Here is a 16,082-nt window from a genome sequence, read left to right on the forward strand (position 1 = left end):
GGGACGTGGTCTTGGTTTGCGGGCATCCATCTCTTCCTCCAGAGTCAGAGAGCAAAGCCCCGTCGGAATGACCTTCCGGTGAGAGCTGATCCATCTTAATGAGGGAGCAGGGCAGGCCATCTTTTATCTTAAATGCGGCGTTCCGGGCAGGTGGAGATAAACCGCCAGAGAAAAGCGGGACCATTCAACATGGTATATTAAATTTCTCCAGCCCCCCCCCCCCCCCCCCCCCCCCACCAACATACTGGGTTCACTCGGTCCGGTCTTGGCATCGAAGCGGGTTGCATGAGCGTGATGGAGCTGCATCGGAAAGTGATGCCCCACAGTCTTGGCGGGACTCGCCGTGCGCCGCATCAGCAAAATTCGGCCTAAGTCGTGCAAGAACAACTCGAGAGCAAGAGAGGTCAAACTGAAAAAGTTAGCGAGAGAACATGGGGAGAACATCATCTGAAATAACGCGTGGCGGGAGAAAAGCGGCGCTTCCAACTAGAACTTTCAAATTCACCTTTTTTGCCGGCTGAGAGACACGCAAGCTGTATGAAGTCGTTCACGTTTCAGAACTACGTCGGGAACGAGGTCACGAGGTGGTACGGGGGCTGAAGTCGAAACTCATAGATCAAAGCTAACCGCAAACGTTGGCATCCGATCTACGCACAGATTATGGGTAGTAAAAACCCCACCTGGGCCCAGCGCGGACACTTTTACTATTGATAAATGGGCCATTTATTACTGTAATGGCTTGAAAGAATAACAGATGGACTCCCAGAGAAATGATGAGGTTTTAGTGCGATGCGCGGAGCAGCGACGAGACAAAGTCCTCAACCGCTAAGGGGAAGGTCACGCTAATGCAGCCAGATGTTACAACAAGTCCCGGAAGGAGCTTCCGGGAAGAAGCGCGGATGCAAAGATTGCAACTTGCTGTCGTTTCCCGAGCGTTCCTGGCCCGGCGTGCTGACCTTTCACCCGCGCCCTGCCACCCGCGCAGGTGCAGGCATCGTTAAGGCCCAATATGGCGGGAGCGGCGTCTCGAGGGCGGGGTAAAAACGATATTGATGGCGGCGCGTCTGCGACGGACCGGTTCATTGAGCAAATATGAGAATTGATACGGCCTTTTAGCGAGCGTGTGCATTTCGCTCGCGCGCGGTGGCGTCGCTTCATGGCGGTCACCGCGGGTTGACAAGCGCCATCTGTTTGTTATTTTATTCCCGGTTCATCGTCGACTGTTTTACTACAATCCGCGCCGTCTTTGAAATGCGTGCGCGCCGACTTGTTGGCCCGCCGCCACGTCGGCAAACTCGACGCCATTGGCCCTTGTCGATTTGGAAGTTTGAAAATTGGCCGACCCTTTGCCCAAGCGAGCGACACGATCAGTTGCAAATGAATCCCGTGAGCGGGTGATGATATATTGGCGCTCATTTTTGATTCCTCTTAATCCTACCGCGATCGCCAGGAAATGGAGTCGCGGTGTGGAAAACAAGAATCTTTCAGGCAAAACATGGGCTAGAAATCGACGAAATGATTTGTCGGGCGGCCAGGTTGCTCTCCGCAAACCATCTTTTTCTTGCCATCTGCTATTGGCAAGTAAATCAATGGGGGCAAAAGCAGCTTCTTCTTTCATGCGGTGAAATAATCTACATGTCACACGTTGGGAGTATCCGTAACGCGTTTTCATCGCTTCCCTCCAGCAGCGGCTGCGCCCCCCCCCCCTCCCCGACCCCCCCTTTAGAGCCGAGCAGCCACTTGACAAGTTTTCGACAAGGTTCTACACGTTGACCTCATTAGCTTCTTTGAATCACCTGGCGGCCACGCTCGCCACATGCTGTGGCTCGGCACGACTCGTTGCTTTTCCGCGGGTGGCCTGAGTACTAATGAAGAAGCATTGCGGTAGGCGACGTGGCGGTTCTGCGCCTCAGAGTTATCGGAATATTACTTTATAGAGGACGGGCAATTTGCATTTTATTATTATTTGAACGAAAGCAGCCATGGGTGGGACGAGTCCCGCTATAAAAAGACGCAATTTCCTGAAAACCCATAAATCGTGCTACGACGACATCCTTTTACACTTCCTGATCGACACTATTTGTCTGTTTCCGGGTTGAACAAGCGCAGCGGTGTATCGATCTTTTTTCTTCCGCAGGCAATGATAAATTACTGGTTGAAAAGTTCAAATGAGCTTCAACATTCGTGGCGCGAGATATTCGGAGGAAAGAAGGATGAGTAACGACAGCGGCAAGAAAACAAAAAACGATGCCGTTTCGATTGAAGGTTTCGGCCGCGGGGCCGTCGGCGCAGCAACTTCCTCGATGAGGATTTACGACGCTGGATCTGCACCTCCTGCTACAGAAGCCAAAAGGGCACGTCAACGCTGGCCGTTGCGTTTTTTTTTTTTTTTTAAATGCTACTTCCTTTTCCTCTCAATGCCCCCATAGTCACTTTTAATGACTCAAGCCCCCTTTCGACTGTCCACTTTCAAAAGTCAGATGTCAAAGTTTCAATTTTGATGACATCATGTCTCACAGAAAAAAACCCCAGACAGTGTTATGGGGTCCCTTGGGACACCTTTGACCCTTTTGTGTCATCGCTACAATTCACGAGCTATCCAAAAATCCTTGAAGTTGTTCATTCCTATTTTTGGTTGTCCTGTCATACCATTTCTAACCTCGAAAATAATAATCTTTTTTCGGATCAATGAGGTAGCTACCATATGTGGACTATAAAAAAATAAAAAATAAAACCCTGATGTATACATTCCTTTTGTAATACAAAATGCCAGGTCTGCCAACTCATCACCACAAACCCCCAGCGGTCTGTGGCCTCCTCTTTTGATCCAACCATATTTTTTTTCTTCTTTTTCCGATTTAAAGGTTATCTGCACCCATCCTGTCCATCTGGGGGCCCTTTTAACGTCGGCCAGCACAGACCACCGTAGGTGTGAGAGCGTCCGATAAGAGAACGCGGGCGAGCAGATGAGGGGGTGGTGCACAGATATGGCGGTCCTTCGGGACGCCGCGTGCGGGATTCATTCAGAAGAATGTTCAGGGATGATGGGGGGGGGGGGGGGGGGCTCTCGGGATGAGGAGACAAAAGGGCTGCTCTGCTTTGCATGGCTGATCCTGTCGAGGCCAAGCGATGCAAGCATTCTGGAGTGTGAAGGACGCAAGAACACGGATTTTATGTATTCATACGGCTTTTCTCGGTGGGCGGGACATCCACGAGCTGGCCGTCATTGCGCCTCCATGAATAACTAATCGGAGCAAGACTCGGCAAAATGGCATCTCCTTATCTTGACGCGGGACACGAGGTGGCACGTGTCGCCCTCTCTCCGGGAGGATCATTTGAGCGCGACCACGGCTAATTCCCGGAGCGCTGCACTCATCCATACAGCTTGGCGAGCATACGCCGCAGCAATACATGTTTACAAAAGGCTCGTGCTCACAGGATGGCCTGTTTATTTATTTACTTCTTTTTTTTTTTTTTTTGCCAAAGACACGCCGGCAGATCCAAGCACATGCGTAAAGACGAGCAGAACGTGAATAATGAATCACCTACGCATCCCGCAGTGCGGGCAAACCACTAAGTAGCTTCGCTACGCCATTGTGCCGCAATTCAGATTAGATTTTGCATCTTTTTTTTTTTTTGCAATTTGAGCCGCGTCGCGTCGGGTCGAGCCGGCGGCAGCCGCGGCGTCCCGTGAGGCCCGCCTTACCTCTCATGAACCGTGCAATGAATGACATGAGCCTGGTTCGCGCGGGCGTACATACGTTAAGTTGCGCGTGGACTGAATTGAAAACTTCACATCGTCATCAGAGGCAACTTGGGTCGGACGCGACGTTTGCCTTTCGGCGTACGTGTTTCGACGCGCTTAAATGAACAGAAAAGAGTGACTGTCTCGTTTGAAAAAGAACTGCCATGTGTGTCTCTCCACCCTGGTGGAAGCGAGAGGAACAGGATCCTTCTGGTTGCTCAAGCTGCCTTCCCCCCCCCCCCCCCCCCAGCTTGGCCCCAGAGTCCGCATGGCATTCGCCTCATTTGCATGCCTCTGATGGGCTTAATCAACACAGTGAACTTATTTGTCGGGGGCTTGTACGCATCAGACACTGATTTACATGTCAGCGTAATGTGGTTTTAAGACAAATTGAATACACACGGTGAAGGTTAAAGGGGGCCGCAATAAATTCAATAGACTCGGCGCTGCCATTTTGTTCGATGACAGCCAACAAACATGATCCGCGACACTATTGACACCCTGCGGAGGATTTGCGGCGGTTGGCGGTTGGGAGCGCTGCAATGTGAGTAATTATCATCGTCGCTAATGATGATTCATGGGCTGTTTTTCCAGAGATCAGTGATGCAAACAGATTGCGCCGCGATTGGGGCGGGTAAGTTTATCCCTGCGCACCCAACTGGAGGACACCCAGTTCTGAAACACAAAGCCCGAAGTAAACTCCGCACGCACACGCAACAGACACACAAGGCACTTGTTTTTCTGGCTAATTTCAGACACCCCCTCCCCCCCCACTGCACAAACATCATTAATCAAGCTGACTAAGATTAGTCACCGGCAAGCTCCCCTACCTGTTTAAATATCATGAAATCAATGTTGGATGGAAAATTCACATGGGTTGGTTTGTTTCACATGACGCAAAAGTAAGACATGCAAAAGTTGCAAACTCATGTATCCTAATTTTGGGGCGAGCATTTTGCTGCCAAGCTCCGCCTACAAGATTTTGATGAAAAGTTAAATCTTCACCAGTTTAGAGTCACACTTTTATACTGAGTGGGTCATATTTGAGAGCAATCAGAAAAAAAAAATCTGTTTCACAAAATGTCCACTTCGAACCAAGATAGCAGCATTCATGCGTCATTTCGGGGCACGGGTTATTTTTATTTTATTTATTTTTTTGGTGGGTTGACTCATTAAAGACAAGTTCATGAGGTGAGACTAGGTTTTTTTTTCCCTTCTCTTTTTGTCAAGCTATGAAAAAGCGCTGGAAATGGTGATTAGGTTGATATATATGATATGAACATGGGCTTGAGACTCAGTGCTCTCTTGGTGTCAATTATTGTTATTACCGGTGGGCTTCGATTCAAAAATGCACCCTCACTTTGCTTCTTTCCGGAAATGAAAGCGGACAGTGCCTTGCTTTTACGTCGACGACATCAAGTATAAAGCGAGCCGGTTTTATACTTAAGGCGCAGATAAAGAGAGGCTGGCTCAGTCAGATATTTGATTTGTGTCAGATATTGCAGCAGCAAAGAAGCAAAAACTTTTCCTTTTTCCTTCGCCTAAAGCGAACGTGACATGGTAATGGCTCATAAAGGGAAAGTAAATTGGGAGAGCGAGCTTTATGACCGCACTGCACTGAGAGCTAAAGTGCCAGAGGAAGTAGCGGTGAGATGACTGCATCTTACTAGCTTTTTTTTTTTTTTTTTTTTTTGCAAGGGTTTGATAAAGTCCCTTTCTCTCTGTGGGGAAAAAAAAAATAAATCATCCTGGTCCAATGAATACAAATTACAGGCGCCGCATAGATTTGATTATCGGAATTGAATTTGGTATCGTCTTTTACAGTTCACCCGCCCTACGGGGATGGGCCAGCAGAAGCAAGCCATGTCAATTGAACAGATCTGTCCAATAACAGCGACTATTTCAGACCAGTATCCGCAGACATTCCGGCCGCAGTGATTGGCGTCTGTCTCAAGGGATACCGCAGCAGGGAGCGGTGAATTCAACATGAGAAGGGGGAGGGAGTCAATTGAGATGCCAAGGACGACGCGCTTGTGTCAAACCTTTGAGCTCCCCGTCGTCGGACGGAGCGCCCACACCGGGCTGCGACGTGAGAGCGCGGTGACGACTGTGATTGGATGGTGGCAGCTAAAAGGAAAAAAAAAAAAAAGCCTTGGTGTTTAGAGCTCTCTTTGAGCAATAAAAAAAAAAAAACATTCGGAACTCAATGAGGCTTGCACACCAGCAGCGAGTTTCACCCTCTTTGTTAACCTCCCTTTGGCTGACTTTTTATGGACAAAGGCATTACGCGCCCACAACAAGTGAAAATGGGAAGAAAGATGGAAGTCGTTTCCACTTATGAACAGAGCTTTCACTTTTCTGGGAATACCGACTCCCAAGATTTTCAATTGGGACTGCAAGCATTGTACGCCAAACACTTCCACCATCCAAATTGTCTGATTGCCCAAAAAAAAAAAAAAACTACTCATGTCAACTTGTTTGATTTAGGAACTTCAAATTCTTTGTTCTCATCCCCCCCCCCCCCAACTGCTCGAGCATCCGACCAACCGGCAGTGGCGGCAATTCGTCGTGATTTTCGGCGCCGGCGTAGAACATAGCTGGTAGCTTCCAAAAGGAAAACGCCAACTGGGAAAAATGGTACTTAATACGCTTTCAAAATCTCTCCACTCTCATGCTTCAATTTGAGGTTCTTACTGCAGGGAGAGAGAAAGAGAGACATGTCCAAAGTGCTTACCGCTCTCAGTTACCTTGTGCCAACTGGAGCCTCGTGCCCAGATTCTCCGGTCTGGGCCTCATATGCAGGAACTTTGGCAGGTTTATCAACAGCCTCCAGCCTGTGATGGAGACTCCAAACCTCAGCCATAAAGTACCGCCGGAACAGGCCCAAATTACTGAAGTGGAAAGCCTGACCTGGGCTGTGAACATTAAAGGTGATTGCCAGGATGCATAAGCGTCCTTGTGCAAATCGGACGCCACTTTGGAGAGGACCACGACGACGACACGGTCAAAGCGGATGCCGATTGATCGCCGACGTTCGTTCGTACGAAAACCTTTGCCAAGTCGTCGGGCCTGAATTCGGGCAAGCTATGTCCGAGAAACACAGCAGAAGACGAGAATATTGGCACAGAGCTTAGCGGCAAATTGATAAACGTTGAACCGGCCATCGCCGAGAAGACCATCAACAGCATTAAAAACTCATTAGCCCTTTTCAGAAAAATCTCTGCAGACCAGACTCGGGTCAATGCCAGAGTGAATTGTTTCTCTCTGTAAATATACGAGTTAATTGCGACCTCGTTCCTCGAGCGGAGGTCATCAAAACTAAATCAAAGCGATCCAACCAACAGCGCCGTGGCTGTCTGCCGAAAAGCCCTCCCAAGGTTTCCACGTGAAACATCGCAATTCAGTTCAGTTAAGTGGATTGAGAGCCCGCTGCTCAAAAATGCAGAGGGTACCTTTCACCCCCTGATGCGGACAACCGCCGGCACAAGTGCTGCTTGCGGGGTTTGATGTCAAGAAGGGAAAATCAGCACACACATTTCTCATGAGAAAAAAATTTTTTTTTTAAAAAGCGGCAGCGCTGGAGCTGTAATGGAGCGCAGCGGCGGGTGGCTCGCCACATGTTGTGCCGGTTGCCTGCAGCGCCATGGCAACGGGGAGAAGGAAGACGGAAAGGTGGAGGTTCAAGGATTTCACTTGCTCCAGCAACATTCTAATTAAATTGGGCACCCGCGTTTAGTGAGATGGATGCGATCCCCGCAGATTCGGTTGCTTTTTGTTTTTCACTTTAAAAAATAAAAAATAAAAAGGCCTTCTGCATTTGCATGTTTGTGCAATGACTACAAAGCAGAGAGATTATAGGAAAGACGGTGAATACAGAAGTGCACGCAGATAGACATCGACAGAATGGGAGCTGTTCGAAGGAAGCTGGTGAGAGATATGAAGAGAAGGGACCAAAATGGAAAAGGACTGAGGAGATTTGTCGGACTACAAAAGAGTCGCTTTTCCTGTTTTAGATAGAAACGCATCAAAGAGGCAGAAAGCAATTATTTGGAGGACGTTGCCGAGTCCTGCTTTGGCGAAAATCGTATTGATAATTTGCTACTTCTGTACGTCGGCAGTGTCTTCTTTTCCCGAAATTAAAGACAAATGCAATCAATAGTCATTGAGAGAGATCCCGTGACCCTTGACACAGCCGTTGCGTCTTTTCCACATTCCGATTTTAAAACACTTATGCGGTGTGGACAATGCTGATACGACAGCAGGATTGGGACGACGGATCGGTAGCTAGCAGGCTTAGCTACGGCAGACTCAAAGCGGCCTGTGAGCCTGCTAAGACGCCAGAACGAGCTAATCCATTACATTGACGGACCAGGCGCTGTCATCTGCCAGCGTGTGACGACCAATTCCGAGGAACGTCGTCGCCGTCCTTGCGTGTGACGCTGTTCTATCTTAGCGCGGGGGGGGGGGGGAGTTGTTAGCCCCCCGGGGACGGACGGGATGGGCGTCAGGGATGACGCGCGTGCCGCCGCCATCCTTTTGTTGCCTGTAATGGATTATTTTTCACAGTAACGGGCAATTGGACTGCGTCGCTGATGGATAGTGGCCATTGTTATGGTAAAGTCACTTCATTGCCGAGGCCGGGTCGCCGATTCATCTTAGTGAAGTCACGGCGCCGTTGTTTAAAATTTTCCATTACACCGCGGCGCCTTGACAACAATGAACGTGTCAGTGTGGCACCTCTTTTATTCGACGAAGGACAGGAAGAAAATAAAATGCTTTCCTCACGCATCGCACGAATGAATACCGTCTGCCCCGGAGGGGGGGGGGGGGGGGGTTATAAAGCCGGCAAAACGTTATTTCCTGGGCGAGCGTGAACCCGGCTGACCTGCCGTTGTGTTAAACGGCATCACGCGCCGACCTCGGACCGAGAAGACTGACAGAAGAGGTGACGAAAGGCAAACCTGGACGGCGGCAGCAAGACATGATTGAGTTATTTCAGTTTTGCGGAGGATCAAATTTCTACTTCTCTCTTTCACCGTCTGGCAGTTTGTAAGGCTCCGACATTGTGACTGTCAAAATTCACACTGCACCGCCGATGTAGAAGTCACACGCGCTATGACACATACGAGCACATGCACTAGTACTTGCCGCCCACTAACGTGTTGATGGATCAAGCGACTTTTTTTTTCTTTTTCTGACTGACTCCTTCTGACATCGCCATCTTTTCCCCGAGGGAACAAGCTGACATTCCTCGCATAAAAAAAAAAAGCCACATTTGTTTCTACCGCCATCTGAAGTCACTGTCACATTCATGCACGGCCGCTGCTGCGTCGAGGCTCGGCGCTCTCTGGTTCGATTCCGCTCACTTGTGGCAAACAACTTAGGGGAGTGCCTTGTGGAGTTTGTTTGGATGTACACGAACATTGATGACTGAACATTTCCACATGCAAAAAAAAAAAACAGGTTGACACAAGATCCGGATAAGCTTTGCAGCTCAAGTGATGACAAAGTTGGGGCCACGAGAGACAACACAAAAGAGCAAATCATTTAACGGCGAGGTGGGATCGGGACACCCAAAAAGCCTCTGGAGGGACCGAAGAAGAGGGTCATTAATTCTATCGCCCGCCATCAAATCCAACACATCCTTTCGCATCCACAAGAAGCAGCTGCGACGCTCTGATTAGCATCAATGACACTCCACCCCATCCATCTGATCCCTGTTAGAGCCTGTTAAACCCAAATGAGCTTGCTTGCTCAAACGGGCATCTTGTAAATAACAGATCCTCTTATCAATGCCTCCGGGAGGGAGAGCCGGATCAACAGGCGAGCGAGTTTATCAAATCTAAAAGGTGAGCATGCTAATCAGATTGCGGGAGTGACATCCGTCCCTCGCCGCCCGGGTCTTTTTTTTTTTTTTTTTTCCCATCAGAATCGGCCCGATTCTGACAGTATTTGTCATGAGAGCAATACCGGTAGGGGCTGGTCATGTCAAAACGCAGCGAAAGGACACGACAAACAAAAGTGAAACACGTGAGGAGTTCCGCAGGGGTGAACATCCCGTAATAGGGCAAATGCACCGGCAGTTACATCGGTGCTTTGGAAGATAGGCCCACCGAGATGGAGGCAAAGAGATTGGGTTTAGAGAGACAGTGTGGGAAAAGCTCATTAAACCGCTGCCATTGGGGACGGAGAAAAAAAAACAAACAAAAAAAAAAAACGTATAACACAAGAGACCTGCGAAAAAAAAAAAGGAGAACAGATGAGAGGCTGGACTGAGGAGAAAAGGCAGATAAGCGATGGGGAGAGAGGGAATTACCAGAGTTACAGTCTGCAATCCGTTGCTTTCACATCAACCTGTCTGAACGCCGCAAAACAATCAGTGAGAAATTTCAAGTCGTCCCCGCTTGGCGCTCATTTAGATGAGGCATCCGGAGGTCGCTTCTTTTTATTCTGTCAGACTCCATTTGCCTAAGAGACGAGAGATTTTTTTTTTTCCCCGTTCTCCTGTACACACTGTTGGCTGAGCTTCAATGAGTCGCGGCGGGCCGTCGGACGTTCGCCTGGGGGGAGTTTTAGCGCCGGACGAGACGGAAACCGCGACGCATTGCTCTTGTTTTAGTGCCGATAAAGCGGAAAAGAAAGCCCTCGATGGAAGCGAGTGAACAAACATCAGTCGGATGCCCTTCATAGTTTGGGAGAGACAGAATATAAATGATGATTTGGCTCCCGAGTGTCCGGCGAGCGTACTTTCAGCAACGTGCCAGCAGAGCAACATCTCGATATCCGGGTCGTATAAGAGAGTCTCCGACGGAAGAAAAAAGAAAGTTCAGTCAAGTGTCAACATTTCATTTCGCCAAATCCACAGTGCCTTTTTCCTCCCCCTCATCTCCTTCTCCCTCGTCATTACGTAAACTCTTGACTTTGATCTCCGGCGGGCTTTATCGCGGCAAACGGCAGCCAGAGACGTATGATCAGAGGCTCGCGGCACCTCAGATGGAATCCAGACGGGGATAGGAAGAGAACAGAAAGGGTGGGCCGGGACCAAATGTTGATAGTAAAAATGGGCCATCTCCAGAGAGGGGGCGGAGAGGGGGGGGACTCTCAGAGACAGCGAAATGTAAATCATCTTGTCCAAATCAGACGGAGGGAAAAGGTAAGCCGTGTGATTTTTCTGACACAATACAAATACCGTACGCACGGCCGTCATGTCGAAATATCACGAGGTTATTAAGGTTCATTGCCCCGCTCGCCTCGGCGCCGAAGGCTACGATCCATCCGAGCAATTAAAGCGTAATTGATTTACCTCGACAGAATGGAAGAGCAACCTGGACAGTTCACAGCTGAGGATTTCTCTGTGCAGAGGACAGCCGGACCGCCCTTGCGGTCGGACCGCCTTATCAATTGGATTAAAGTGTGAAAGGACACTTAAGATCTCAATTGCCGGCACATTAACAGTTTACTCCCCCCTCCCCCGATGCAGAATGCTAACGTTTGAGGTATTGCGCGAGAGGCTAAGATTATTTGATTCCACTTTAAGACATGCCCCCTTCGCAAATCAAGCGCCGATTAGATAATGCGAGCGCTTAAATAGGAAAGGACCCGCTTGGTTGCAAACGTCAATTTCCAAATGCTTGCCTTAGCGGCAAAAATAAGAAAGCACTCACGGAGCAGCAGAGGCGGACGCGTTACGTCGACGAGATCTTAGCAGCCGCGACGACGATTGGATTTTTATGAGCCTTTGGAAAGACAAGTTAGGATGTAGATATGAGGCAAAAGTTGAAAGAAAAAAAGGCTTTCCTAAAACACATTAAGGAAAGGGGGGGGGGGGTACCAGTCTCCTCACTGATGGCCCGTATTAATCTATTGGCGCTCATGATGTGTTGCGCACCTTTTGCCATCGCATCACTTGACCGATAATTATTTACAACGGCAAGGACGTCCTGAAGCATCCCCGGGGGGGTTTAAACCAAGGAGGAAGCCGTAAATCTACACGGACGGACGGCATCGCGCCGCTTGCCGCTGAACTTGCTTTGGACAAGACGTTTATGTGTCCACGCCAAAAGTGATAAAAGCAACCAAACGCATAACTTCTAGGAGGGAACATGTCCCCGAAAATCCCGCAGGACGAAACGACGCCCGCTCACTTTTTGTTTTACATCCGTGCTTGTGGGCATGTTGCACTCGCCCCCCCACCCCCATGCCCATCCACTGCGTGCCACAAAAATGGTGCCATATATTACAAGAGGGCTTGATTAAATACACCCCCCCCCACGCACATTGCACCTTGATGACGGTTCTGCCGATTAATCAGACATTCATTTCAGAGGGGTGCCATTTGAGGCCCTGCTAAGCGGGCGGCGGGTCACGCGAGGTTTCGGCGAATGGACAAAGTGGGCTGGCTTATGTAAGGCAGTAATTGTCATGCGAGATACAGACACGAGGATGTATTCAAGCCCGCTGTCACGAATATGAAATATCTGTCTACAGACGCCAGATAAAATACAACCGATGCTCGCGTAAAGAGATTTATATCGTCGTCGTCGTCATTGTACGCAAATGATTGACGGCGGAGCCTCGAAACAACGAGGACGCCATTGCTGCAATTAAAACATGCCTTCTCAAGATATCTTTGGAAGGCATAAAATCGCTGCCAAATTGGATGCTAAATTTGCCGAGGTGTGCAAACAAAAAGGTTGTTTTGCGACATCGCCGGCGAGAAGTCATCGGGTTGAAACATAGACACTGAACGCTGCAGAATGTCGGGGGGGGGGGGGGTTTAAATGTGCATAGAAAATATCAAAGGGCATGAAGAATGGCACGGAGCGGTCGGTGTCTGCCGCTTTTCAACCGCTTCTTCTTTCTCAAAGTTCAGCCTGACTTTTAATGTTTGTCTCCTCTGGTTTTTAAGAGCGTTATTTCATCTGTGAAATCTGCCCATCATCTACCTGCCCGGCACTAATCTCTATTCATTTGCTACAGTTAAATTGACCTAAAGATTTCAGTTTCACCAATTTGACCCGCTCGGTGAGCCAGAAAAGCCGACTATGGCGACTGAGCCATGAAAAAAAAAAGAAGAAAAAAAAAAGTTGAAAAGCCTTTCTGTCTGAGGGAAGCAGTAAATGACTCAAACCAGGCACGGGTAGCCCGCAAAGTCAAGCGTCTCGATCTCAGCGGGGTCCTGATTGGGCCGATAGCACGCTGAGTGGCGGGAATTGGGAGGCTATTAGGTGATTGGCGCTTCATTTAAGGAATCACTTATGCCCGAGGCTCCCCCCCAACACTTCGGGGGCACTCTGTGCAAATTAAAGCCCCATTAAAAGTGGAGACGACCTAACCGAGGAAAAGTGGCTGGACTTGCGGCTCTCGCTTAGAGAGTTACAATTTGCGGCATGGACGGAGGTATTTTTGTCTCGGTGGGATCCCGCTGAATTCACAAATGGCATTATTACTTCTTGTCGGCGGTGTTCGGTTCATTCAAAAAGGTGAGACGGCGTTCGCTCAAAGTCAATCACCGAGCGCGACACACCACCGGCAGCGCTCCTTTTTCTATAACCACACAATTATAATATTTATGAGCAGCACCGCCGATGGAAATGTTATTTCGCCTCACCCCGCAACTCCCCATCTCCCGTTTTATTTCTCGACTGTGGGCTTATTTCCGTTTTATCTCACCCGCATGGGGGTACGATGTGAATATTAACAGCTGATGGTTTCTCGATACATGGATTAAAAGACATGTTGGATCATGGGCAAAGTCTGCTGCGCCCACTCCTCCCCCCCAAATTGCACAAAATGACAACAAACGTTCCTTTCAACGGCGAGAGCAAATGTTTCCATATCGTCTACATACCTACGGTAGAGGTTAGACAATTGATAGCGAGCGCACGATTGTAGGCCGGGTAGGGATTTGGATGCACGCCATCATCACAAAGCGCGTCACGCATTTGCTTCCCGTGCGACAGTCGACGAGCCAAGGCGCAATCGTTTGAAGCGGAGGGTTACATCAGGTGACTGAGTGACGGTGTCTCGCACTTACCGGGCTGAGATGATCTTTCCACACGGGGGGTGACCGCCGTCCTCCAGATATATGAGAAGCTCCATTTGTACTGCAGGGGGGGAAGAAAAAAAAAAAAAACATCATTATTGCGCAATCCAACCAGTCTGCTTTGGACTTAAAACACCGGGGTGAATTTTCACGTTTTATGAGATCACATTGATGGCGGCTAGCATTTGGAATGCGTCTGTAGGCAAAGGGGAAAAGTCTTCTCGACTTAAGATGCTGCCATGGCGACCTGACCCCGATAAGCGGAATGAAAAAGAAAAGCGAGCGACCATTCCTTTCAACTTCCATGCTTGCTTTGCCACCTGGTAGCCCCCCCCCCCACCCCCATGGCAGATAATCGCGAGGAAAATAAGCTGAATTGAAAACAACCTTTCTATTAACTTGCTCGTGTCTGCAATTAGTTGCAATATCATGCTAGCGTGCGAATGCACTCTTACGAGCCGCGGAGATCATCTGGCGCCTCCTCGCGCTTATCTCACAACCGACATTTTTAAGTGCCATTGTGTCCCCCCCAAAAAAAAGGCACTTTGTACGACTGACTGCGTGCGAAATTTGATCTGTTTGCACAAACAGGAGACATTGTGACGGTGAACTCGGAAACGGCTTGTGCAGTTCCTTCTGGAAATGGGACAGTTTATCCTTCAGTGCCTCAGCGCACATTGCAATTTTTATTTAGTGTATTTTTTTTTATTTTTTTTATCTGCAAGCCTTCTCCCAACACACACCACGGCATGGATGTATGCGCACTATTCTCCCTGGAACAACGGTGCTCCCTGCTTTAGAGAGCAGCCAGTCAGTGGTGTAATTACAGCCTGCGTCCTTGCTCTCTGTTGGCCCCCCCTGAGCACTCCAAGTGTCCCCGTATGGCTTTTTTGTTTCCCCCCTTCCCCATGGCGTTACGAAACGTTTGGAATTTAGGCGGATTTGAAACAAAAATGTGACTGTACACGAAACGTTTTTATTCATAGAATATGTAAATAATATTCCTATCCCCCGCCCCCCAAACCTAACTGTGGATTATGATATGTGGACTGTCATGCTTTGTGCTTACATAACCTGGACAAGATTTTCACAAACGCTTCTTAAACCCTTTCGGGGACAGCGGTTACTACGGTGGACAGCTTATCCTGTTATCAGGTGAAAGAAGTGCGGCAGTGAATCGGGAGATTTCATATTTTATATTTGTGCTCACATGCAGACAGCGCAAATCAGCTCCTCTTTTTTTTTTTTAGGAAACGGAGGAAAGCGTCAGACATCCACGGAAATGCGTTTAAATGTAAAACGATGCGGATCACAGGGCGCTAAGGACAAACGCTCGGGGAAGAAAAAAAAAAAGGTTTTATAACCTTCGAAAGGTTATTTATAACCTCAACCGCGGATGCTGAGAGATGATAAAAGCTCGGTATGAGACAGCAAAGAGCCTTGAGAAGGTTTGTTGCCATTCAGCGGACAGTGACCAAAGCCTTCAGAATCTTCACAAAAATATCAGGTTAAGGAAGTGCACAGACGGATGAAAAAGCACATTAAAAAAAAAAAAATCACAGCGTGAGCCCATTACAAAAAGACTCACACTCAACTTGATACCAAGAGAACTTTCTTTTCACACCACCTGCTTACACCGCCCCCCCCCTCCCATTTCTCTCTTTACTTTGGCGAGGTTTTTGGCCGGGAAATGGAAATTTTCAATCCAGGAAAAGTGTTTCTCTCACTCACACAAAAGAGGAATGTGCGTAATGCGGATGTCACCGCGTGGACACTTACATAAAATGACGCAAGTGGATTAGAGGCTTAGCAAATCCACGCGCCTGATTGAATTAGCTATTGTTTCGAAGTTGTCGGACGCAGATGGCGAACAGGGGAGGGGGGTTCAAGTGCGTGGCGTGTAAATACACCTCACAAAAAAAAAAAAAAAAATTGCATTAAAACGAGCTTGTCAGAATGGCAATTGCAAATCTGAGAGTGAGGCTAAGATGGTTGGGGTTACTTGCGCCTGAAGGGCCACGGGTGCCCAAGTTTGGTCCTCGACAGCCCCTACTCAGCCGGTTCTCGATGTCTACATCCTCCAACACGCCTGGCATCTCAACAGCAGCCATTCAGCAGACTCTAAAACTCGTTCGGGCCGCCATTCGAGTGAATTGTTTCTTCGCAGGCGCAGCGCTACCCACTTCTGCTATTGATTTTTTTGCAGGCTCGATCAATAGATACATCTTTTGCCCTCTTTAAGTGATTGGCAATTGATTAAAGGGGATGACGATGGGTTGGCTGCTCCGACAG

At 48.7% G+C, this 16,082-nt stretch overlaps 1 protein-coding gene across 5 annotated transcripts in view; it reads right to left on the reverse strand.

Annotated features, from left to right (window-relative positions):
- The window catches only part of impdh1b (IMP (inosine 5'-monophosphate) dehydrogenase 1b), a 97,081-nt gene that overhangs the window by 34,637 nt on the left and 46,362 nt on the right, over positions 1-16,082 (reverse strand). For 4 of the 5 annotated variants that reach the window (XR_015099384.1, XR_015099386.1, XR_015099383.1 and 1 more), the window contains one exon: positions 13,782-13,851. The gene's annotated coding sequence lies outside the window, so the exon portion shown is untranslated. Of the gene's footprint in view, positions 1-11,459; positions 11,482-13,781; positions 13,852-16,082 lie in introns of those variants that run through there. The other variant, XR_015099387.1, reaches the window with a different exon arrangement.

The sequence above is a fragment of the Hippocampus guttulatus genome, chromosome 22 (genome assembly GCF_054856545.1).
Source record: "Hippocampus guttulatus isolate MCC_2025c chromosome 22, RoL_Hgut_1.0, whole genome shotgun sequence".
Lineage (NCBI taxonomy): Eukaryota > Metazoa > Chordata > Actinopteri > Syngnathiformes > Syngnathidae > Hippocampus > Hippocampus guttulatus.